This window comes from Sorex fumeus, unplaced genomic scaffold (assembly GCF_029834395.1).
Source record: "Sorex fumeus unplaced genomic scaffold, SorFum_2.1 ptg000046l, whole genome shotgun sequence".
In the NCBI taxonomy this organism is placed as follows: Eukaryota; Metazoa; Chordata; class Mammalia; order Eulipotyphla; family Soricidae; genus Sorex; species Sorex fumeus.
The window spans coordinates 12,325,378-12,352,734 of record NW_026606103.1 but is presented as its reverse complement, the minus strand read 5'-3'; positions in this window follow the sequence as shown (position 1 = coordinate 12,352,734).

The window sequence follows — 27,357 nt, the reverse complement described above, 5'->3', positions numbered from 1 at the left end:
GTCTGCCCACTGGAAGACACAATTTTAAGTTTGGTTGTTTCAGCTGGTTCTCATGTTTTCAGTGTTGGCGGCTCTGTGGTTTAGATGTATGCATGTAATACAGCTCTACACCACTCATGTGCCCAAATCCCCTTGTTATCTCCCATTTACCTCTTCTTAATCTTCTCGAATTTTTTTTCCTTCCCTGGGTTTTCTCATATTATACTGGGTCAAGGTTAATCTAGGTATCCCCCCTTTAATATCTTGTATTCCATGAGCCTGTTATTCTATATACCACTGATACATGAGATTATTCAGTATTTGTTCTTCTTCTGACTCACTTCATCTTAACATGATATCCTCCAGTTCCATCCAAGATGCAGTGAATTGCAATCTTTCATCCTTCCTTGCAGCTGTGTAGTATTCTATCATGAGTATACACTACACTTTCATTATTCACTCATCTGTTAGTGAATACCTAGGTTGATTCCACACCCCAGCTATTGTGCTTGTTCAGTGCTTTAATGAATAATGGTGCAGTGAATAATTAGGCAACACATTACATAATGTGTTAACTATGTAATTAATAATATTATTTGTATCATTTTAACTCTGAATATTTTATTTTATATTTGAACCTTCAATAAATAACTTATCTATATCTTAATTTCAAATATATACACATTATATATCTCCATAAGTATATAAAATCTAATTTGTCTTCCATTTCAGTGTATATAAATATAAAAAATACACAGTTTAATACACAGTATATATCTGTGTATGAACAACACCATGATTTAATGTTTATATACATTAATGAATTTCAAACGTATAAAAAATATATCCTAGTCATGTATGTGTAAATAAACATACCTGCATATATACAAAGAAAAGTACTTATTTAAGCAAATGAACAGAGTTCTATATAATAAAAATATTTGTGTCTCACTGTTTTACTAGGTGCAAGTATGTTTAAAACATCTACTTCTTTTAATGGTAGGTTGTTTAAATTTTAAACATTTTTGCCATTATTCGGATCCAAAAGTATATGTCAAATAAGATTCTAGGGAGAAAAACATTTCAATATGTACATTAAATATACAAAATTTATTTTTAAATCCATGAATTATTTCTGAAGTGTGTCATAGAAATTTTGGGATCCATAAATGAATCAACATGAGAAACATGGTAGTCTGACGTGAGAGTGCGCTCCCACTGATTGTAAATTCTGATAGTTAAAACAGCAATTGACTAAATATTATAGGTAAGGTAAAGGTAAAGGTAAAGGTAAAGGCCCTCCCGTTGATCGTCGATTTGCTCGAGCGGGCCCAGTAATGTCTCCATTGGAAACTTTGTTGTTACTGTGTCTGGCACATCGAATACTCTCGGTAGCTTGCCGGGCTCTCCAAGAGGGGCGGAAGAATCGAACTCGGGTCGGCCATGTTGGCCGCTTGTAAGGCAAGCGCCCTACCCGCCATATAGCAATCGACTAAATCTTATAGAGTTAGCCAAAGTGTATATTTTAGTTTATATAAGCAAGTAGCAAAATTTAGCATTTTGGATACTTATATGATAACTTTCAATCCCACTCTTAAAAACATGGAAGTCTCACAGGACATAAAGAAAAGGCTATAGAATAGACTGCACTGTTCTCGTCCGGGATCTGGATTTTATAGTCTCTGAGTCTTGGCCGCTGATGGGATTACACGGCGCCAGGGGGCCAGGTGGTGGGTGTGACCCCCGCCTACTGGAATTTGGAGGATCTGGGTGGAAGATGCTCGACTCCAATTCGAGTAGGCTTGGAGGTCTCGGCCCCGGAACCCGCGTAGCTTTGTCCCTCTGCCAGTACCTTCATGTGTGCGGAGAGTGGTCTCAGCATGGTGGTGGCTGGTCCTGGAGGTCTTTGGCTGCCGGAGCCCTGGTCGGGGCGGGGAGGAAAGCTCAACCCGCTCCCCTCCGAGGGGCTCCGGGAAGGAACACCCAGGCGCGGGGGCAGAGACTGCACTGTTCTCGTCCGGGATCTGGATTTTATAGTCTCTGAGTCTTGGCCGCTGATGGGATTACACGGCGCCAGGGGGCCAGGTGGTGGGTGTGCTATCCGCACACATGAAGGTACTGGCAGAGGGACAAAGCCACGCGGGTTCCGGGGCCGAGACCTCCAAGCCTACTCGAATTGGAGTCGAGCATCTTCCACCCAGATCCTCCAAATTCCAGTAGGCGGGGGTCACACCCACCACCTGGCCCCCTGACGCCGTGTATTCCCATCAGCGGCCAAGACTCAGAGACTATAAAATCCAGATCCCGGACATCTTAACAGAACTTTTTTTTTATGACATCTTATTGTCTTATTCCTACTTTGGACAAACTTGCAGGCTATCGAATGTAGCCTGCCCACAGGGCAGAGTCTGGCAAACTCCCCGTGGCGTACCAAATATGCCAAATACCAGTAACAATGATGGGTCTCATTCTCCTAAATAGCCTTGAATATAATCTCAGGGCTAGGATGAAAGAGACGTTACTGGGGCCTGCTCGAGGCAATCAACGAATAACAGGATGATGAAATGAAATGAAAAATAGAATAGACTTGACCCCAGGTCATGTTTTGCATACACCTGACAAAGATTTGATTTTAATAACCATGATAAGATAAGAAGCAGAGATCAAACTTATCTGTACAGGATGGGAGTTACACCTAAAACCTTCATATTTAATGAAAGAGTGGATAAGGATAATAACTACTGGTAAAAAAGAACAAGAGAAAATTCTCTTGCTTCTAGTTGGGGTATGAAAAAGCTAAAGAAATGAGAATTTGGGACTCTGAATCTCCATTCACAGTGATTGGTTGAAAATGTATCCGTCTTTCTGAAGATGGAAATAGAGAAAATAAAGTGAATCATCAAAGTTGTATCTGGATTCAAAATCACAAAAAGTTTTGCCTATGTTTCCCTTAATATAACTTATGGATTCAGTTATGATATTGACATCTTTCATTTATTTTGAATTAACTTTTATGCATGTGTGAGATGGGGGTCTGAGTTCCTAATGACATTGGATGAAGAAATTTTTCTTGCTCCACTTCATGTGATCTGCTCCTTTGTCATAGGTAGCTCTACATATATCTGATGATCTGTCTTTTGGTTCTCAGGACTATTCCATTAGTCCTTACTTTAGATCCACACTGGTATGAGGGACTAATTTATTGATGCTGAAATTTGAATTTCCCTGATAAAAAAAATGTACCTAACTTATTATCAGGGAAATTCAATCACAACATTAATGAAATAGAACCTCACACCAGCAAGACTAGCACATATCAAAAAGAATAAAAACAATTAGTGTTAGCAGGAATGTGGGAGGAAAGAAACTGCTGGTGGACATGTCAACTGATTCAACATTTGTTGAAAACAGAAACTAATAATTCAACTTTCATATGACCTAGAAATTTAACTTTGGGGTACCTTCACCAATGGCACAATAACTCTATTCTGAAAAGATCATGTATGCTCTTATGTTCATTGCAGCACTGTTTACAACTGCTAGAATCTGGAAACAACCAAGTGTCCAAGAATGGATGATTGTGTATAAAAAACCTGGTTATATATAGAGTGGAATATATGCTGCTACTTGTCTATAAGAAAAAGATGAAGCCATGCAGTTGGGTGCTAATTTGAAGTATCTGATTCAAATCAAGCTGGTGAATGACCAAAGATTACAAAACCTGATAAAGCAGGGGGAGGGGGAGTGTGAGGAGGAAGAAAGGAAGGAAAGACAGAAGGAAAACAAGGGAGGAAGGAAGGAAGGAAGGAAGGAAGGAAGGAAGGAAGGAAGGAAGGAAGGAAGGAAGAGGAAAAGAAGGAAAGTTCCCAGAAATTTAGGTCTTAAAACTAAAATTCTTTCTTAAGAAGTATATCTTAAACCTGACTTAGAGGATTTCCACAGATAATGTTTATATAAACATTGTAAAAACAATTATAAAATAAATTATTAAATAAAGCAATACCGGGACTGGAGCGATAGCACAGCAGTAGGGCGTTCGCCTTACAAGCGGCCAACATGGCCGACCCGAGTTCGATTCCTCCGCCCCTCTCGGAGAGCCCAGCAAGCTACCGAGAGTATTCGATATGCCAGACGCAGTAGCAACAAACTCTCCAATGGAGACGTTACTGGGCCCGCTTGAGCAAAAAGCAATACCAATCTATAATAAATATCATAATTATATATATATCAGAAAAGGCATCAGATGTTATAATTATCAAATGAGCCATAGCAAAAAAGTACATCTGTGTATAAATATATGTACATATATGTATTTGGAAATTGAGAAAGGAATGATTTTATAAATAACTGGGTAGAATCTTTTAAAATTTAAAGACACATAATTTAAACTCAGTGGTTGGGTAAAATGGCAGATTAAAAATAGAAAAATAATGAAATGATGGTGCTCTTAGCAATGTAGTAGATCTTTTTTTTTTTTTTTTTGCTATATATAAATAGATTGATTCTGGGGTGAGATGGGTGAGATTGGGGGAAGCAAATTTGTAATGCATTACTTGCCCTGTAGCAAGTACAGGATATTTCAAAGAACGTTTACCCAAAGATAGTAGAAAATAACAAAAGATGACTTGTCAGTGATAAGTGTCAATAACTGATATAGAGTGAATTAAGCTTTGGACCATAAACAAACCTTGGTTTGTTTTTGGCTTTTTGTTTGTTTGGTTGGCTTGGGGTCTACGTTTATTATTGCTCAGGAATTATTCCTGGCTTGGAATTAAGGGATATGGCAGGTCTCAGGGACCATGTGAAGTGCTGAGGAACAAACGCATTTGTACAAGTCAAACATCTTACTGCTATACTCTCTCCGTGTATGTGTGTGTATTTGTGTGTGTATATGTATATATATATATATATATACATACACATATATATGTGTGTGTATATATATGCACACAAATATGTGTGTGATCTAATACTTCAATTAAGGTGAAAACTTTAAAGATACTTATATATGTATAAACTAAATGAGAGAAGAAGAGAAGAGATGAACAGAAACTTCCTCAAAGCACTGTACCACTATAGCACTGTCCTCCCGTTTTTCATCGATTTGCTCGAGTGCGCCCAGTAACGTCTCCATTGTGAGACTTCTCGTTACTCTGTTTGGCACATCGACTACATCATGGGTAGCTTGCCAGGCTTTGCTGTGCGGGCAAGATACTCTCGGTAGCTTGCCTGGCTCTCCGAGAGGGGTGGAGGAATCTAACCCGGCTCAGCCGGTCAGCTGCACGCAAGGCAAATGCCCTACCGCTTGTGCTATTCTCCAGCCTCATAAATTTTATTTAAAATTTAAAGTGCTATCAAAATTTAAATGAAAATGTCACTAAATCAAGACAATAAGCAAGAGAACATTTTACAAATGTAGATAACTATAATATTCAGAGAACTGAATAGATCGGAGAAAAAGTATAAAATTAAGGTGACAAGCAGTTCAAACTTGTATTCTTTGAAAACATTTAATAATGAATAAGCACTTTGCTTAAGAAAAAAATGAAAATATACAAGGACAACAAAACAAATAGGACAAAGTTACAGAGGAGATGAAGAAAATATATGAAGGACCAAGAAGATGACACAAAGGGCTGGGGAGCAAAGTATGCATGCTTGTCGAAGCACAAATTTGATCCTAGGCACTGCATGGTCTCATTAGCCCTGCTGGTCTGACCCCAAAACAAAAGCAAACAAAAAATAACATATGACATACTAATGAAGTTGATTCTTTTATTATAAAACTATTTTAAAATCTATAACTTTCCCTTGCAATTATATCTTTGGAAATAAAAATAAATCTCAGAACATTATGCATCTACCCTTAATGCGCTTGGTCCCTATGTCCTGCTGCTTCTCATCAATCTCTTGCTTTATATTCCTAGATGAGATTGAAGATAAAAGGTAGGTAAGTTTTCTGTTTAGAGATTGTAGCATTGTAGCACTGTCCTCCCGTTGTTCATCGATTAGCTCGAGCGGGCCCAGTAACGTCTCCATTGTGAGACTTGTAACTGTGTTTGGCATATCGAATACATCGCAGGTAGCTTGCCAGGCTTTGGCGTGTGGGCAAAATACTCGAGATTGTAGAGATTGTAGAGATAAGTATTGATGAGATAAATATTTGCTAAATGCTAAAACAGAACAGATTTTTTTCAAGCTAATCATATTTTTTTCTTGATTTCATAGTGGATCAACAGTCAAAATACTTTCAATAACACAAGTTAAGTAAAGTTATTTTTATTACAAAACAGAATCTGGTAGTTTTCCTCAGAGAAAAACTGGTAAGCAAATGTGGAAATTTCTGTAGATTTTTAAAGAAAGACAATCTTGTGTTGGAGGATAATTTTTCTTCTCTCATTGTAGAAATGAATGATTCTTGTGCTAAGACAAAATGTGAATGTGAAATGGAGAAAATACCTGATTTGAACTGTAGATTTGGGTAGTATGAGCTATATAATTCAAGATTAGTTGTGTAATATTACTCAATCTCACTTAATGCTTATCTTACAAGATGTTATGCAGATGAATGTTCTGTGTTTCGTCTCTGTTGTGTGCTGTTGCCATTGTTATTATTGAATAAGTTTATGTCCTTAAGTAATTCACCATGAAGAGAGTTACTTTCGTGCTGAGAGAGTCCAGAGGGATCAATAGTATCTATATTGTAGATGTGAGGCTGCAAGTTATGTCCTTGCATCTTCGTACAGCTCTAAGCTTGCTTCACGCTGCACGGCCACTTGAGATCTCTGGTAATGCCACAAAAGGTCTCTCCTCTTCCACAATCTAGTCTGTGTGAACACTGCAATGATAAACTTTGACTCCGATGACCCCCACAGCTAACCCATGTGAGCCTGGGTGACTCACTCACAGCACTGCACCAAGTCTGTGATCCTCAGTGAGCACCTCAGCCAAGCAACCAGCAACCTAATCAAATTGAATACTCATGGTTAGCCACTTCAGTGATGTTAGGAAGGGAGGATAAGTGAATGTTTAAAATAACTCATCTGTCTTGGATGAAATTTGTCCATTGCCTCAAATTTATCTTGAATATTTCAGAACGTGATATATTTGGAGGTAGACTTTTTTGGGGGGTGGGTTGGGTTGGGGGTGGCAGGCTGAGATGCTCAGGCCTTAGTCCTGACTCTGCACTCAGGAATCACTCCTGGTGGGTCTCAGGGAACTGTATGGGGTGCCGAGGATCAAACTTGGACTGGCCAAGTGCAAAAAGCCCCCTACCTACTATCCTATTTCTCTGGCCCTTGGAAGTAATCTTTTTTGTTTGGTTGTTGGTTTTAGTTTTGGGATCACACTTGTCTGTGCTCAGGGCTTACTCCTGGATCTGCTCTCAAGGCTTACTTCTGGCTGGGCTCTGGGGACCTTTGTGGTGCCAGGGATCAAACTCAGGTCAATCACATACAATGCAAATGCAATAACAGCTGTGCTATTTCTCCTATTGTAGAAGTAGTCTTTAAAAAAGCAACTAAGGGGTCCAGAGAGATAGTACATGGGTAGGGTGTTTGCTTTGCATGTAGTGAACACAGGTGTGATCCCCAGAATCCCATATGGTCACCTGAGCACCAGCAATGGTGACTCCTGAGCACAGAAACAGAATTAAGCCCTGTGCACAGCTGGGTGTGGCCTCCAAAACAAAAATAACACAAAATCAAAGAAGTGATTAAGTTTAAAGAAGATCCCCAGGGTGAACGCCAACATAATCTTATTGGAAGAAAAATATCGGACATGAATATACAGAAGGAAGACCATATGAAAATATAATAATTTTCACTTACAAGTCAAGGGAAAAGGCAACAGAAGAAAGTAGCCCAACAGCAACTAATCTTAGATGTCTAACCTCCAGAAGTGAGAAAATATGATTTAACCCACTTGCCGATGATACTTTGTTATGACAGAGCTAACAATTTAATACACCAATATAGTTCAGAATGGCAGGATATGAACAGTTCTGAGAGCATTTCTGGGGCATCAACACAAAGAACACGTCAAATCAGAGTTGAAAGAAATGTCCTACAGTGTGTGATGGGCGGGTTCGCATTGAGGGAATAAAGTTCACCAGAGAACATAGACATCATCACAGGAATTTTCAGTTCTGTGGACCACAGGACCATAGATAACTTGGAGTAGAGTGAGAGAAGAGAAGTAGATGGAGAGAGAAAGAGGGCAGGCAAGACGAAGTCAGATGTAACATGCCAACCAAAGGCAGGAGTGTGCTGAATGCTGTGTTTTCACAGAAATAACTTCAACTTTACACTGAATCAAGAACAATCTAGCGTCCTCTGAAGCCCAGCATTCAGACAGCTACTCCTGGTACAACTAACTTTAAGATAATTTTTCTGAAGGTGAACCTTGCTGAAACTGATACTGGCCACTACAAAAATTCCCTAGGAACAACAAAGGGAGTAGAAAAGCTACTATTGTGGGTACATGTACCCACAATTTTAGTCACTAACCAAATAGTTTGAGCTATTACGCCCCATAACCTACCAGATACCAGCAGATGTGAACCGTTGGCCAGAGCAGGACTTTATAATATCACTAAAAATCACCTGCTTTCATCAGGTGCATTAATATTTCAAAGGCTTAAGATCACCAGAATGTTAGGATGCTAATGTAAGCAGGACTCAAAAAACAGCTACGAAATTTTCCTGCCATTTTAAAGTGGTGTTTTTCTCTGCTTCAGTGTTTGCTTGGTTTCCTGTAAATTTTGGATGTTTTCTAAAGTTGATTTTGACAGTTTCTGCTTGTTTTTCAATGCTTCTGTGGGGAGTTATTTACCATTTTGCTGATGTGACTGTATCAATGGCTCTGAGTGTTTATATTGCAAGTGGTTAAAAATAATTTATTGGGAAATACTATGGAGAATTCTGTCTGTAGAAGTTTAAGACTGAATTAGAGAAAGGGAAAAAAGGATAGAGAGTCCAGGTCTCTTCTTGTGTTTAGAGTAGAGAAAAATTCCAAGAAGAGGGAAGTCTTATACAATGTTATAGATAATAAGATATTAATAAATAATGAATTTTAGAGCATAGAATACAATATGATATGTACAGTATATATTTTTAATGAACTGTGCATATTGCTGGATACTCTCCAGAAAGTGCCCCAATTAACTTCACTGTATTATGCCTTCAGTTCTTGAGTCCTTCTGTAGTTTCCTATTACACCGAATTTTGTCTGACCTATTCTTTTATTAGAATGAAATAAAAGTGATGTTAGATGACCTGTGACTAGATTAAGACTCAACATTAAACCACCTTTTCTTTTTTTTTTAATTTTTTTTGCTTTTTGGGTCATACCCAGCGATGCACAGGGGTTACTCCTGGCTCAGTAATCATTTTATGCATATTTCTTAGAATAGGAAATAAAAACAATAAGAAAAATTAACATGGTAATGTACTTCATTGAGTTGGAATAAGAATAGGAGAAAATCAGGTTACTAGAAAGAAAATAAAACTAAGAAGACAAAAAGTTCCAAAGCAAGTGAAAAATAAAAGCAAAACTAAAAACTGAAAGCAATGTGAAAAATAAATGTAAAAATTTAGTAATGTGGAGAACAGAAAACCAAGATGCATATTTGAGTGACCTTGGGGGCCACACCCGGAGATGCTCAAGTCTTACTCCTTGCTTTATCCTAATGGATCACCCCAGGAGGGACTCGGGGGGAATATTAGGTGTCTGAAATTGAACTTGCATTGTCAGCATGGAAAGAAAATGCCTATCAAATCTCAAATATCTCAAATTCTTGAATTTGAGATATAATACATTGGGATATAATACATTGAGATATAATCCAATACATTGAGATATAATACATTGAGATACATAATCTCAATATAATACATTGAGATAGAATATATTCCAGAATTTGAATGGTTTGAAAGCAGGGAATATTTGGTCTCCCTTCATATTTTTTTGTATTTTGTTTGGGCCACACTCCAGTGGTGCTCAGGGCTTACTCCTCATTCTGCACTAAGGGATCACTCCTGGCATGGCTCAGGGGACCAGATCCAGTGACAGGGATCAAACCTGGATTAGCTTTGTGCAAGGCAAGTACCCTGTCCATTGTAGTATCAATTTGACCCTTTGGTTTCTATTATATCTAGAGCGCTTCCATACTTTTTTTATTTATTTTTTTGAGTATGAGTTTTTAAATTGTCAGAGAAAAAGGTGGTTCTCATTATTTTTAGATAAGGAACCAAGAGCAGCTAAAGTATCTTTGTTCTGATCTCTAGTTGAAGTCATTTCTTGGAAAGAAGAAATGCCCAGTGTAATTTACTTCAAAGTACATTTGTGGAGGAAATAGAGAAAAAAAGATGCATAATTTTATTCTCTTAAATTAAAAATGCATGCAGTGAGCCAAATTTTTAACATAAAATCTTTTTCATATTTATTAACACTGTAGCTACATCCGTGAGAAGCTGATTATAGAATTCTGAAAAAATTACAGAATTGAGTTAAGAAAGAACAACAAAAGCTTCATGTACACTGTTGAAATAATAGTACACTTGGTTGATTTCATTTACTCTTATAAAACTCTCAGTAATTTTAGTGAAAACTCTATTGAGTATATATAACTGTGGGCTAAGGAAATCTAAGCCTTCTCGGCCGCTCATATTTTCTTGGGTCATTTAATAAAGACTAAACGTCGGGGTACTGGGAAAAGTTGTGGGAAAATCAATCTCTCCCATACAAAGAAATACTCTCAAAAGCATATGAACTGTTGTAGTTACTTTGCTCTCCTAGCCTCTAATATCTTAGTCTTAACCTTGGCCCTACATGGAGCGTAATTCTTTTTCAAGTTGCTACCAATATTATCCCGTACATGCTTGTTGAAACAGAGAAAACCAACTCGTTTTCTCTTCTTTCAGCTAGTACCTTTATCCAAAAATCCACTTGGGTTGTTATTGTTTAACCTTGCCTGACAAAGGACTTTCAGAATTTTCTTATTGTTTGAAATTTTGATCGAAGTGTATAAAATAAAAGACGTGATAATCATACATACCGATGTGTATGAGTATGTGGACTAAATATATTAAAGTACGTGAAAAAAATTTCAAAAGATAACATACCAGTTTTCTTGTCATTTTATTTTGGAAGTAAGAAAATAAATTGTCAATTAATTGTTTCTAGTTAGCTTACTGTTCAAAAGCTCCTTTTATTCATATTTATACAAAATAAAACACACTTTACCTTGAATTACTTATAATGATTTTCTTGGCCTACCTTTGAAAGAAATTAAGTGTATTAAAAATTAAGTGTATTAGCAATTTTAAAGTAGTGCATTTTGTTTAACTTTGTGAAATAAATGGTAGGCATGCAAACTGGGAATATGGAAAGGTATTTAAACTATTGTATGATTAAGTCAGGATGAAGTGATATTAAAAGAGATGGTGAGTATAATGTGAGCAGAAGTGGGAGAACATAGATTAATACAAAGAAGGAAGGAATTTTGTCAAAGGGAGAGAATTCAACAATAGAGTAGGTTTTATTGAAAGAAGCTGGGATGGAACCAGGGCTAGCTACATGCAAGGCAAGCACTTTATCCCCTGTACTATTTCCTTTGACATTTCAGTATACATTTGTTAATATACTCAAAACTACAATCAATAGTTCTTCTTTGTTCTCTATTAGTTCTGATTTTTTTTATTTTTGGGGTCACACCTTGTGATGCTCAGGGGTTACATCTGGCTCTGTACTCAGAAATTGCTCCTGGAGGTGCTCGGAGGACCATATAGGGTGTTTGGAATTGACCCCAGTCGGCTGCGTGCAAGGCAAACACCCTACCTGCTGTACTATTGCTCCAGCCCCCTAGTTTTGACTTTCAACAAAGACTGTTTTACAACTTATAGGTGAATTCCTATAATAAATGGGCCTTTTTAATTAATATCTTAAAATAATTAAAAGCCTTGTTGGTGCTGGATTCATACTGTTCACCTAATAGGACAGATAATTCAAAGGTGACTGTGTTTCCATGGATCCATTCCCAGTATCCAAACAAAAGAATAAATCCTACTTTCATTGCCCTAAAGAATAAAGTGTTCTTTAATGATGAGATTCTAAGATTTAGAAATCACTATTCAAACAAATACATTTGTTCATCTAATATTATTAATTTTTTGGAGGGATGTTGGGTTACACTCTGGCTCTGTTCTCAAGGGTGGAGTTTGGGGAATGAGATGTGGTGCCAAAGATGGTTCCTGTGTTGACCCAAACAAAAAGCCTGTCCTTACCTGGGGTACTGTCTCTCAGTCTCCTCTCCCATTTTATAATTTTTTGTTCAAAATAACCACTAAAAAACTGCATCAAAACAGTTCCTTTGGCTCTGTCCAAAGGAATCGGTTGTAGAGAGTAATTCAAACATAGGCAGTTCACCATCCAAAAAAATGTTTTAGATTCTTCATATGTACTACATTTATGAGTTTTTTTCTGAGTGGTGATTATATATCCATATATATATATATATATATAACTTATATATCACTTGATCACTTGATACCCCGTTACTCATCGATTTACTCGAGTGGGTGCCAGTAACGTCTCCATTTATCCCTGTTGCGTGCTAGCATAGTCCAGTGGCAACTGCTTGTTCTAGGAACATGCAGATGCAGAGCCTCAAACTGATCATTCAGGGTCTTGACAAAGAAGTGGGAGCATATTTAGGTGGGTGTCCATGTGATCTTTTGATGTCCCGTGGAATTCAGTCAGTAGTGGCTCTAGTCCAATGGTCATCTCTAAACCTTATTACTTGTCCAGCCCATCTGATTTTTGATGCCTTGGCAAATGAGACAGCGTCCCTGGTTCTTGAGCATTGACGGAGATCGGAACTCCGGATTCTATCTCTCGTTTGAGTGAAGCATGATACTCCAAGCACAGCTCTTTCGATTCCTCTTTGAGAGACCCAAATAGCGTTCTCATCCTGTTTTCATAGGGCCCAGGTATCTGAGGCATATGTTAATGCAGGAAGAACAGTGAAATCGAGGAGATGTGCTCTGAGCTAGAGGTTCTTTGTCCTCTTAGTTATTTCTTCAACGCTCTTGAAGGCATTCCAAGCCGCTCTCTTCCTCCTGCATAACTCAGGTGCCAGGTCATTCATCATGTTGATTTCTCGGCCTAGGTATATATAACTGTTGCATTTGGAGATGGTGGTTCCGTTGAGAGCGAATGGAGCGTCAGGAACGAGGCTGTTTCTCATAAACATTGTCTTCGTAAGATTCAGCTGTAGTCCGACCTTTACACTCTCATGGTCCACTGTACTGAATAAAAACTGGAGGAACAGCCAATGCATTCAAAAGTGTGTGTAGTGAGAGACTGTGAGCACAACCTTTTAAATTGTTGAGGCACAAGCATCTAGAAATGTGTTTCGAACATTTAATTTGACCAACCAGAATAATGACAATCACTCTGGAAATGTAGCTAAATCTGAGCAGATAAATGAAGTTGCCAAAAGGGCCTGGGTCCCTTAACATCACAGAAAGCACAGCCCTCAGCTTCCTCTTTTACTGTCCAGTTTAGTCCTTTTCTTTGGATCACAGCTTTTACTAATGTTGTTAGAGCATTTCTTTCTAATGGCAATGTTTCATCTAATCCTTAACAATTTCCCATCATATTGGACCAGGAATAACTTCCCTTCTAGCATTGCCCATTATTTCTCTTTGGAAGTTTTCTTATTAATAAAAAATATTCTTTGAATGTGGTATAAGTTCCATAACTGAACAATATTAAAGGGCGGTCTTTCTAGCTATGGATCCACTTGGTCATTTCCCTTAATTATCTCGTTATTTGCTTTTTGATGGTCCCTGCAGTGCATAAGTACTGTTTCTTTTGTGGTCTGGACTGTTTCCAAGCATTTTAAAATTTCCTCCCTATGCTTTATTGGACAATTTTTATTTGCTAAAAATCCTCCCTCTTTCCAAATATATGCATGTGCTTGAGAACTAACAACATATTTAGAATCAATATAGGTGTTTATTGTAAGTCTTTCTGCCAATTGGCAGGCTTGGGTAAGAACAATTATTTCTTTCTTTTGAGTTGAAGTTCCCATGGCAAGGCTGTGGTTTTCATTATTCATGAAACTAGTGGAAATCCTTTTCTTCTTACTCAATCTGCCCAGCAATGAGGAACTTACCCAAGGGCACTTGTAGCTTGATTTCCAGGATACATTGGTTCTTACTGAAACCTTCACTGAGTGGATAGAAGTGTTCTCTGCAGGTTGAAAAAAAGCAGAGAATATTTAAAATGTTAAGAAAATAATCCCTAGATTTGACTTACTCAAATCTCTGCAGAGTGACAATGGGAATTCTTTCACTTTTAAGTTTTCCAGGATTTAACTTCCGCTTTAAAAATTATCAATTTTTAACACCCAGGTATCTCCAATTATCAGGAATTGTAGACAAATTAAATCACACCCTAAAAGTAATACTGGGGGAGTTATGTCAAAAAACATCTGAGTTGTGGTTCTCACTCTTAACTACAGTCCTACTTGGGTGCAGAATAGCTCTTGGGGTCAAACTTAAACTATCAACTGAAACTTAAAGCTATTGTATGGTAGACACTTTTTAACCACACATTTCTTATTTTACTTAGAAAGTCTAGAATTAACTACTCATGTCATTAACCTAGGACAGGTGCAGAAAGCAATTCAAGAATATGAAAATGCTGTTTAGCATTGTTGGTCCCCTTTGGATCAACAGCTAAGTGGAAATGAACTATCAAGATATTCTGAGAACCTCTCAATACTTCCAGAATAAAATGTTACATATGCCTAAACTGAGGACCAGACTCTGATAGGTAACAGTTAATCTACTCCTGTAAATCAATCTGGGACTTATAAAAGTCATTTTTCAGAAAACCCATATCTCACTCTTCAGCTCTAAAAGCCAAGTTACACGTAATTCTCCTAGTAGGCCAGCAGATGCAGGAGATAGCTGCAAGGAATGATGAAAATACACAATTTACTGCAACATGGTTGAAACTGTGTGTATCTTGTTGAGTGAAGTAAGCCTGAAGAATAATAAGTACAGGGTGATCTCACTTAACTGTGGTATATAGAAAACTGTATGAGGAAATGCACTGTAGGAAAAGGGGGAGGCCTAGATCACCCATTACTCCAGTGTTTGGAGAGTAGAAAGACAGAGAACAAGGGAAATCTGGCAGCGGGTGGAGTGGGGGAGAAGAGAATGGGAGGTAGTGGGTGAATGGACATCAGGGCTTCAGTAGCACTAGTAATATGGGTGAGTGGTATAGCCATATATGCAAAACACAGACTTTAGAATACTGCAATGTGAGTTCTAAGTTGCAACCACTGAAATCAAAATGTGCCTGTCAAGTTTATAAGGGGGATGGGATTGGGGTGGGAATGGAGAGGGGATTGGGATGGCGAGGGACTATGGGACACTGGTAAATGGAAATTGACACTGGTATTGAAATATTACTGCCCTGAAACTCAACTATCAAAAATTTTCTGAATCAAAGTTCTTTTACTGTGACAAAAATGAAAACACAATTACAATATATTTTTTAAAGTAAGAGATAGCACTTTCCTTTGGAGAAACTAATCAGAACCAAGCAAGAGGACAATAAATTGTGATATAGTCATTATTTTATTGTTTTCTAAATGTTCTGTTCTCCTTGAGTCAGAGAAAGTCTTTGTTTCTTCTCCATGGCCTAATATTTTATTTGTTTGTTCGTTTGTTTAACCCCTTTTCTCCTCCCCGCCCCCCTCCCCCCCCACCCACGCACATCCACAGTGGTGTTCAGGGATTACTCCTGACTCTGCACTCAGGGATCATTCTTGGCAGGGCTTGAGGGATAACATGGGTTTCCAGGGATTGAACCTAGATGAGCTGCATGCAAGGAAAGCACCCTACCCACTGTACTATTTGTCTAGCTTTTATGACTTAATAAACAAAAAACAAACAACACTGTCCTCCTGTTGTTCATTGATTTGCTCGAGCGGGCCCAGTAACGTCTCCATTGTGAGACTTCTTGTTACTGTGTTTGGCATATTGAATTCTCTCGGTAGATTTCCAGGCTCTCCTAGAGGGGCAGAGGAATCGAACCCATCTTGGCCGGGCTGGCTGCGCGCAAGGCAAGCACCCTACCGCTGTGCTATCACTCCAGCCCAAACAAAGACTGTCCTCCCCTAATGTCCTGTAATGTCTCCATTTTGAGACTTGTTGTTACTGTGTTTGGCATATTGAATACGTCACGGATAGCTTGCCAGGCTCTGCTGTGTGGGCAAGAAACTCTTGGTAGCTTGCCGGGATCTCCAAGAGTGGTGGAGGAATGGAACCCAGCTCAGCCAGACTGGCTGCAGGCAAGGCAAATGCCCTACCGCTGTGCTATACCTTCTATATATGCTATACCTTCATATACATACAGAAGGTATATGACTTAATAATGAAAACAAAATGTATTGTCTAATTACTCTGATTTTTATTTCAGACTGAAAACTTTGAAAACCAACAAACTATCACTGGGTTATGTTAAGTTAGCATGAGATTCATTCCCTTACACAGACAGGTCCACACCCTTTGCCCGTAGGAAGCAGATATAGAAGATGGACCTTCAGCCATATGGCCCATACAATTTAAGGGATAAGAATACTAGAGGTAATGTTACAGTCAAAGAGGGAGAACATGGTGATGAGTTTTGGGGGAATAATGGAACTGAGAAGAATCTACCCATACCTGACGTATCCCAATGGCACAAAGACCACATCCCTTAGAAATTTAGATATAGAACATTTTGGAGATAGAGAAAATGGGCCACCACCCAGAAACATAGGTTCCACCAAAAGAAGGCTGATACACTCAGAAAAGGAGAAACTTCAAGATAGTCTAAAAGTCGCTATAAGAATGTGGAATGGAAGGGCCATCAAGCATTCAAGGCTTTTTCCATATAACACATTCTTATATGAAGGCAAGTACAGACGAAGACAGTTTGGAAGAAACACTACTATAATACCAACCTTGTAAAGGCATTCTCAATCCTGAAAAAGATGTGTATTTAGGGATTTTTCTTTTGGGAATGACTGTCAGGCCAAAGAAAAATAATTAGATATTTTTATATATAATTAGATATAAAATAATTAGGAAAACAGCAACCATGGATCTAAGAAAAGTCTTTCAAGACACAAGTGTGTTTCCAACATTGATCAGAAGACATACAAATAAGAAGTCACAAACATTTCATTAAAATTTGGAAGCCTGAAGGCCCTAGAGTGCCCACTTTCATCAGTCCCTACTTTCATCACTAAGGACCATCAGGATGAAAAAAAAAACTATCTATTTCTGCAAGAGTCACCCAACAATTAAGAACCTGTCCTTGACTGGATTAGAAAAACTGGGACTCTCCTAACCATGCAATATCCATCATATGCCCCACTGCCAGATCTGTCTAACTTCCATACTCAGGGCCCACCTATCAAAATACTCATGGTATTTTGTAAGGGGATATGGCCAAATCCATCCTTTGATGACCTCAGTATTCCAATTTTCTAGTCACAAGGCAGCACAGGTTTTCATTTGTCACAAAACTTAGAATCTCCCCCATTCATAATGAGCTGCTGGTCACCTCTCCCCTTCCGCGTCCAAGAGTAAATGGAATGATTTGTGAAAAGCTCATAAATTTTCAGGTAAAACTCTGGATGAGAATGCTCAGAGCCTCGTCCAAATTTGGAGGGACCAGCCCTGTGTGTAGAAGTTCCTGAGTCAGATCAACTATGCTCATCCTTGGAAAAGGAAAGTCCTGCCTTGCCTTCATGCCATCTTTATTACCTGTGAAGTACTTCATAGGTGTCGGCAAATATCTTTGAGCAGCAATCTCAGCAAATGAGGGATAAATCTTCCTCTGCAAATTATAACCAAGAACAGACTTCTTTTCAGTGCAAAACTCAATCTTTTATGTGAAACGACATGCCCTTTTCCTATGTGCTATTGTACACATGTGGTGCAATGGACTCTAAGAAGCACCTAAGTCCAAATCATCTGTACAAAAGAGCTTAAAAAGATTCAGTGTGGAGATGCATGCTCATTAACTGTAATATCACTGAATTGACTGACCCTACCTCTTACATGGATCTCAGAACTTGGAATTGGCTGTATGCCAACTACTTCTGATTGTATTGGCTGTTGTTCAACCTACCCATTCTCCAAGTTTTGTTCCTAATTTATGTATTCCTATGCATTAATGTATCAGATATATTTGTATAAAACTTCATTCTTATTAGTCTGCCTCTGTTCCTACGTCTCTACTCTTCAACTTATTTGTGGTGTAGAATCTAACATTCAAACGGACCAAAGCAAACTGCAAAATTTCTTGTGTTCCAGTGCCTGGGCTTGAAAGTAATCATGCAGTTAGCCTGCATGGCTGACTCCTGAGTCCTGTAGAGGATCTAAGGAATGTGTGCACTGAGGAGAAAATCCTAAGGAGGGAGTGTTGGGGTGACGGTGACTCCTCTCTCTATGCTTCCCTCTTCTCTCCTACCTCTCTTAACTCACCCAAAGATAGTTTGGCCCCTTTTAAACACACTTCTATATTTTTGGGGGTTTTATGTATGTATTGCGGTGCTAGAAATCAAACCCAGAATGTCACACACATGAATTATGTGGCAAACTACTGATTCACAGTCCTGGTTCTTTTGACTTTTATTGAAACATAGTCAGAAGCCAGTCATTCTCTCACATTTCAATATCACAGTATCATCGGAAGAGAATGGATTTGGCATTGAGATTCTTCCATTAGAATTACAGGAAGAAAAACTATGTATCTTCTCTGTAAGTATTGAGAATTTAAGTTTTCTTAGAAGTTATCCTGCTGCTGAAAATTATCCAAGGTGGGGTTCGAGAGATAATACAGTTGGTAGGTCATTTGCCTTGCTCACAATTGAAGTATGAATCAAGGCACCCCATAGTGATCCTCCTATGCAACACCAGCAGTGATCCCTGAGTGCAGGGTGAGATGAATCCTGACTACTATTAAGTGTGACCCCAAAACAAACAAACAAAAAAATAAGAAGCTGGAACTCTGTGCATTAAAATAATATTTCCGGCAAATTCTGAAAACTGAGATACAGACCAGATAGAGAAAAAACATTGGCACCTGAAGATAGTTCCTTGTAAATGAGCAGGACTAGCAACTAAAGGTATTTGTGGCTTCAGTTCCAAACAGGATGGGTGATGGCAATACTGTTTTCTCACACTATGACAGGTCGAAACTGAATGCGTTTTTACTGGGTCATGGTAATAAGTTACAGGTTTTTGATTAGAAGCTGAAATAAGGATATCACAATTGCATTCTGGTATCATCTTAAGCAAATTAGACTTATTATGAAGAAGATTTTGATACTTTCTATCTTAACCACAAGATAGCTCTTGTAAAATATTAAAGTAATACAGGTGTCTTTGTTTCAATCTATTTTTAATATATTTGCACTGGTATTTGTACTGACTTAAAGGAACTCTACAGAATGGGCTACAAAATATTTCATGTCGTGTGTCCACTACTCTTTCACTAAAACTTCTCAAAATATAATAAATAATCTGCCTATATATTGAGGCAGACTACCAGGGAACTCTAAGTATTAGATGTTTATAATTTAATAGTACAATTAATTTTACTTTGTGGAGTGATAGCACAATGTTAGGGCGTTTGCCTTGTGCACAGCCAGCCTGGCTGAGCCAGGTTCGATTCCTCCGCCCCTCTCGGAGAGCCTGGCAAGCTACCGAGAGTATTCAATGTGCCAAACACAGTAACAAGAAGTTTCACAATGGAGATGCTACTGGGCCCGCTCAAGCAAATCGATGAACAACGGGAGGACAGTGCAATATCAGAGGATTGTGCTACACTGCAGACTGCACACACTTTGTTGTGGAGCCAGGGATTCCAGCCCAAATGGCAGCTGATCACACTCGACCTGTGAGAGAATTCCCAGGTTCAAATTTGTAGCTTTCTGATAGTGATCTACCACTGAGTTCTCCCAGAAACACTTAAAATGTATTCTTGGGGACATAAAGATAGTAAGGGGTTAATGGACTAAATCTCATGCCTTAGGAAACTTATTCCATTTCAAGTCTTGGCCCCAGGTGTTGCCAGGTGGAGCCCTGGGGAGACCCCAAGCACCACTAGATGGGGCCTAGAAGCACATTTCCCCTGTTCCCCTCTCCCTGCCACTGTACCACTGGAATGATTCAGGTAATTCCCAGGACCACAGCTCCAAGACATAGTACCTTGTTGTGTCCTTGCATGAAACACCAGCCCAGCTGGGCAAGCATCACTGATAAAGACCTCAGGCCTAAGCACTGCTTGGGAGGCACTCCTGCCTCCAAGCTCTTCTTCCCTTTCATGATGAAGACCTGAAACAAAACGGAGACCATAGAATTTTGTCTTAATACTATAAAGGTCATATACAACAAATCCACAGTCAATATCATCCCCAGTGGGGGAAACTGAGTCTTTCCTCTAAAGTCAGGCACAAGACACGATGCCCACTTTTACCATGACTATGCAATGTAGTGTGGGAAGTCCTTACCACAAGGAGGCAAAAAAGAGAAATCAAAGCAATGATAATTAGTAAAGAAGTTGAACAAATACTGTCTACGAATGACATAATATTGTACATAGAAACCCCTAAAGACTCCACTAAAAAAATCCTTGAAAAAAACATAAAAAGTAAAGTAGCAAGTTATAAAATAAATGCACATAAAACTGTTGCATTGTCTTTGGACATTCATTATTTCCCCGTTATGTTTTCCTTAGACTCCACATTGAGAGATCTTTCTGTGTACCTCTTTCTCCCGCTGAAAAACTTCACTCAGGGTGATACTTTCTAAAGACCAAGGAAACAAAGAAAATGAGAGCTAGTATTCAATAGGAAACATACCACTTGAGGAGGCTGGGAGATACGACAGGGAGAGGGCAATTAGTATTGTGAAGGGAAAATCAAATTATTGAAGTCGGATGTAGTGCTCAAAGGTGATAAAGTGTGTTGTATGAAATCCTATCAGCCACAGAACAGTAAACCACAATACAAAAACATATAATTCATGAAACCCAATATATATGCTTATATATACTTTTATATATAACCCAATATATATGATTATATACATGACCAATATATATGTACTCACATATACAGTTACATATACATATACATATACATATACACTTGCACATATACATGCACATAGGTGGTTTGGGAGACATACCTGGCAGTGCTAAAGCCACTTCTGGTTCTGAACTTAGAAATTACTCCTGGTGCTGTTTGAGGGACCACATGGGAGGTCTGAAATTATACCGAGGTCAACTGCATGCAAGGCAATGCCCTACCCACTGTACAATCACGCCGGTACAGCAAAACCACATACTTTTTAAAAAGTGTCTCCAGTATAGACAGACGAGTAGATAGGAGGCAAAGTGGGCAAGTAGTGAAAATTGGCGGAGGGCAGTGGGTACTGGTGAAGAAACTGGTGTTGAAACAATATGTGCCTAAAACCAAATCATACATAATTGGTCATTTCACTGGTGACTAATACAGAAAGAAAGAAATCTGTTGCATTCTTATACATAAACAACAATATAGAAGAAGGAAAAAATCCCTGCCTTTTATTTGGTGTCAGAAACTCCAAATACCTAGAAATCAATTTAGCAAAAAATGTGAAATATCTATTTAGTGAAAAATATTAGTCAATTCTGAATTACGTCATAGAAGGAACAAGAAAATAAAATCACATTCCTTGTTCATGGATTTGATGAAATAATACAATTAAAATGACCGTTTTATCCAAAGCAATTTATAGATGTAATGCAAAACCCACCAAAATTTCCATGGTAATTTTAAAGAAACAGAACTAGTACTCCTAAAATTCAAATGTAATTATAAAACTCCCAGAAAATCCATAAGAAAGCAAAAGAAAAGAAGGGAAGCATTGCATTTCTAGACTTTAGTCTTGACTGCAATACTCCAATAATTAAAACTGCATGATATTAGGGGGTATGTTGCCAATAGCAGGTCAATCTGTACCTGTGAGGCAAGTGTATCAGCAGCCTGATGTCACCTTCAGACTTCCAGATACCTCCAAATTGCTGCTGTGCCTGTGGCCAGACCCCAAAAACTTGGGACAAAGTTTACCAAGAAAGTAAATGGCCAAAAGTTAGGTATGTGAGAGACACACCCACAAACTACCTCCGGCTCAGCTATATAATTGGAGTCCTCTCTGGTTCCTGTTCGAACTGCTTAACGTCCAGGATCCCAGAGACTCAGAGACAAATCTCGGAACCCAGCAGCTTTGGGCAGAGATGTGCCCAGTCACCACAATGGATTACTGGCACTGGACAACCCGGGGGGTGGGGGGGTGGGTGTTGTCCCTCCGCCTGCTCCCCCTTGGTGGCTCAGTGGCCACCATCCCGAGAGGCCAATGGACAGTCAGGTTTGGGCCCCAGTGACAGGACACGCAGGGTCTCACAGGATAGGGGTTGAGCTGGCGCTTCCTCCCCCCACCCCAACGAGACCTTGAGTCACCACCCACAATAACTCCAAGATGAGGAAAGTCTAGGAAACAACAGAAAATGGACAATAGCCTGAAGAGAAATAAATAGCATACCGGAGAACTGAGTTGAAGAGGAACAATAGGAGAATCATAGGGGTTCCTGAAAAACAGGAAGGCAAAGGTGATGAAGAAACAATAGTTACAAAATTATCAATAACAATTACTCAGAGTTAAGGTTCAAGGATCCCAGCAACAAAGGATTTTACTAGGAAAATTCAAAGACATATTATACTCAAAATACAAAGGTAGAGAATCTACAGTGTCACAAATGGAAAGTAACCACACACACTCACACACACACACACACACACACACACACACACACACACACACACCCCAAAAGATTTACAGCAGAGTATAGGTGGATATAGTATAGAGTATGGAGGAATATAGTACAAAAACTCAACAAAACGAACACCTCACCAATCATATCTTATCCAGCTAGATTAACATTCAGATTTAAAAGAATGATACTGAGCTTCATAGACAGGCAACAACTTAGGGAATTCATAGCCTTGAAACAAGTTTTGCAAGAAGTGCTAAAAGAGCTTCTCTCAAGGACAGGATAAACTTGTGGCATTGAGTATGACACTCACGAATGATGCATATGGTTGCCTGCCACTAGATTAAGAAAGGTTATTTTTGCTTGCTAAGGGATTTGTACATTTTCCATGATGAATGTTCTATTTGTATTGGTTAAAATCAGCAATCCAAAAAAATCAGCAATCATCACAAATGGACTCTTACTGATTTATTTTCTGATAATTCTATTTGCCATTTCTTTGAGTTTTGATGGAGCAGGTAGTATGAAATAAATTTATGATGTGAGTGCCAAGGGGGCATGCTGGGGCTGGTGAGAGGGAACGTGGGACCACTGGTGGGCAGAGGAGGATACTAGTGGTAGGATTGATGTTGGAACATTGTATGCCTGAAAAACCTTGTTGTGCATTATGCTTTCTTAAAAGAAACAAACGACAAGTTGAGGAATAAGGCTTCCTTATGACCCTGAGTTTCCATTTCTCTATGCCTAGAACACAAAAACGTTAATCTGACAGGAGATAATGCACACCTATGTTCCTCATGGTTTATCAACATTAGCCAAGATCTGGTAGGAACTCCTGCCTAAAGATGAGTCAATAAATAAACTGAATTATATTGGGCAAGAGTGACAATGCAATGGGCATGGTAATTGCCTTGCATGTGACTGACCCAGGGTTGATCCTCAGCACCCCATATGGTTTCCGGACCATCACCAGGAGCGATCTGAGCACAGAGCCAGAAGTACGTCGTCAGCACTACAGGATATGTGGCTCAATAATAAAAAAATAAATAAAAGGTAATTGTAATAGATAGAAAGATAGGTAGAGAGACACTACTCAGCTATTAGAAAAGAATTTAAAAAAAGTAACCTACTAAAAAATGTGGCATCTACTCAATGATGATCTTGAGCAGGAAGTGGCAAATTAAGGACCCACAGACCCAATAAGATTGTTAGCTTGTATGTCTTTGAACTATGTACTAATAACAGTTTCAAATTATGAAAGGTTTTTGGAGGAGAAGGTGGGAGAAGGTGGAGGAGGAGGAGGGGATGAAGCTACAGAAATTATACATAGACAATAATTGAAAATTTGTAAAATATTTTTCAATCCTTGGTATAGAGCATTGCGCAATCATTTTGAAGAAAGGGTATATGAAAAATTAGTTGCTGCAAATATTGAACCATGCATGGGTGAAGGAGTCAAGAACACCCATGATTTCATCCACAATCAACAATACCATTTCCAATGAGATTTTTAGAATAAAATATTTTAAAATGTCAAAATAGTAAACCAGAAGTCATTTTCTCACATAAAGTCATAAACATCCATCAGGTAAAGTCATTTGTAATAAATGAAATGATATTTTTAGACATAAACCTTACAAAGCATTTTATGTTCATTAACATTTAATTATCATCAACTCCATGTGACATGTATTATTCCCTCTCAAGAAAATATCGCTCCTAAATCCTATAGTAAAGGTTATGAGGCAGAACAGCCAGTGAAAACACAGTGACAAGTCTATTATTAAATGAATCCCACAGATCACTCTATCTGCATCCTTATTATCCATGAATTACAATGAATTACTGTATACAAGAAAATGAGGAATGAGTGAACTAAATTTTGTCAGCTAGTATACCGTCATTACTACAAATTCTAAGTCATGCTGTCACATACATTTGATATGTCTGGAGATTGGTGTTTAAAAATGAATCTTACCTGGCAACAGCATCATGATCACGACCATCCTGTTGTTCGTCGATTGCCTCGAGCAGGCTCCAGTAACGTCTCCTTCGTCCTAGTCCTGAGATTTTTTTTTTTAAAGTGCCATATTCAAGGCTCTTTCAGGGTTAGGAGAATGAGACCCATCATTGTTACTGGTACTTGGCATATTGGGTATACCACGGGGAGTTTGCCAGACTCTGCCGTGTGGGCAGGTTACATTCGGTAGCCTGCCAGTTTGTCCAAAGTAGGTATGAGATGATAAGATGTCAGTAGCTCAGTCGGTAGAGCATGAGACTCTTAATCTCAGGGTCGTGGGTTCGTACCCCCACATTGGCCAATGCCATGATATCTGTTATTACTAAAATTTTGCTGTTCTTTTGTTTTTTGTTTTAGTGAAGAAAATCTGGATTCTCCCTCTCTAACTCCTGCCTGCCTGCCCAAGCAAACCGTTTGACAGGAAAAATCAGGTGATGGATTTTTCTGGGATACCATTTTTTCAATTCTCTTTTACCATACCAAATCCTCGACACTCATCATACATAGTTTTTCCCAATCTCAGGAAAAAAGATTTTTTTAATTGTAGCAATAAACTTATTAATTTTCTGCACATCATGGTATTTTACAAGTTTCATAGAATAATAAAACAAACACTTTGCATTCTTTAGTACTGTATAATTTTTCATTGTTACGGTTACTCTAGTTTTTCTATCTCAGGTACACTTTTCTGCATGTGGATATTATAATAGTTGACATCATTATAAAGACGTTCTAATTTTTTCTCTTTTTCGTTAGGTAACATCATCTCAAAAAAGTGCACATGATTTTAAGTTAAGGGGTACAATGTTATCATTACATAACTATTTTTTTATTAGTGAGACACCATGAGGTACAGTTGTAGACTTACAAATTTTTGTGCTTGTGTTTCAATTATACAGTGATCAAATACCCATCCCTCCACCAGTGCCCATTTCCCACCACCATGGATCCCCGTATCCCTCCCACCCCTCATCCCCCTCATCCCTCTCAAAGATTTTAAAAGCAGCATAATTGATTGTTTTCATGGCAGTTTAGCATATGCAACACTCTTGTATTCAACACTTTGCAGAATTCCTGTGATAAACCTTGCTCATAATAATAACATCAGGACAGTGGTAGAGGGTCTCTGGTACTTTTGTGATGGTGGAGTGCAATCAGAGTCCACCGAAGTATAACATGAAGATGAATGTCAACCATGATACTTCAATAAAATAAAGCAAAACGCAACTTACAATAAAAAATCTTCATTCAAAATTAGTATGAGAGCATGCCATGTGTGTTCATGCAAGTTTAATTAAGAAATTAATTAAATTAAAATTATAATTTATATTTATAATTTTATAAATTATAAAATAAAATTATAATTAAATTAAAAATTAAGAAATTGGTTCTTATTGAACAATCTCTAATGATAACAAAAATTGTAATTTAAATTTATAGTTGTAAATATTTTGTTATCATGGTGAGGTTTCTGTGTCCTATGCTATACCCTACATTTCAAAATCATTCTGAATGTGAGCAAAACCTAATATGATTTACCATGCCTCAAAGTTTGTGTGGAAGTCCACATTTACTCACCAATGCTCTTTTCAAGAAATCTCATGAACAAAGGTCACAAGTTCGTTTCATATATGACCAATATCCAACATTACATAGATTGTCAACTAAAAAGTTTTTTTTCCTGTTTTTGGCTCACATCTGGTGAACAGAGCTATTGAACCCGGATTTCCCATAATTGCAAATGCCCTTACCTGCTGGATTTTGTCTCCATTCACTGAAACGTATTTTTACTGCTCAGTATGATTTTTGGGTTCGTAACTTCTGCTTGCCATATGCCATAATACTCAGCAGCAGCCAGATGAAAGATCCCAGTGAAATAAGCCAGAGAAACAAGCTGCAGAAGAGTATCTAGAGACAGATTTAGTTGCCAATAAGGTCCTGTGAAGATTGCCCCAAGCTGCTTTGTGATCATAATGACAATCTCCAGTGGGAGAATTTTGTTTGGTTGATTTGGGGCCAGATGCCTCTGTACTCAGGGCTACTCCTGGCTCTGTGCTCAGGGATCACTCCTGGCTGGACTCAGTGGACTGTAGGGATGGCAGGGGCTAAACCTGCACTGTCCTCACACATGGCAAGTGCTGTACCCATGTACTCTCTCTCCAGTCTTGTTCCACTACAGTAACTAAATAGACACATAGGATGTGCTTGTGATAGCCACCCCACAGCCCTGACCAGTCAGATAACTCGGACTAAGTTCATATCCTGGGTAGACCAACGACCACCTGGGTTGACCTAGGGGCACAGCTGAAGATGTAATTACATGTTTTCAGTTGATTTAAAATCTGTAAAAGCGCCTGCCAAAGAGGCAGGCAAGGGACGGGGGTTCAGGGGTGGGGTGATGGGAGAGAACCTGGGGATATTGGTGTTGGGAAATGTACACTGGTCGAGGGATCAGTGTTGGAATACTGTCC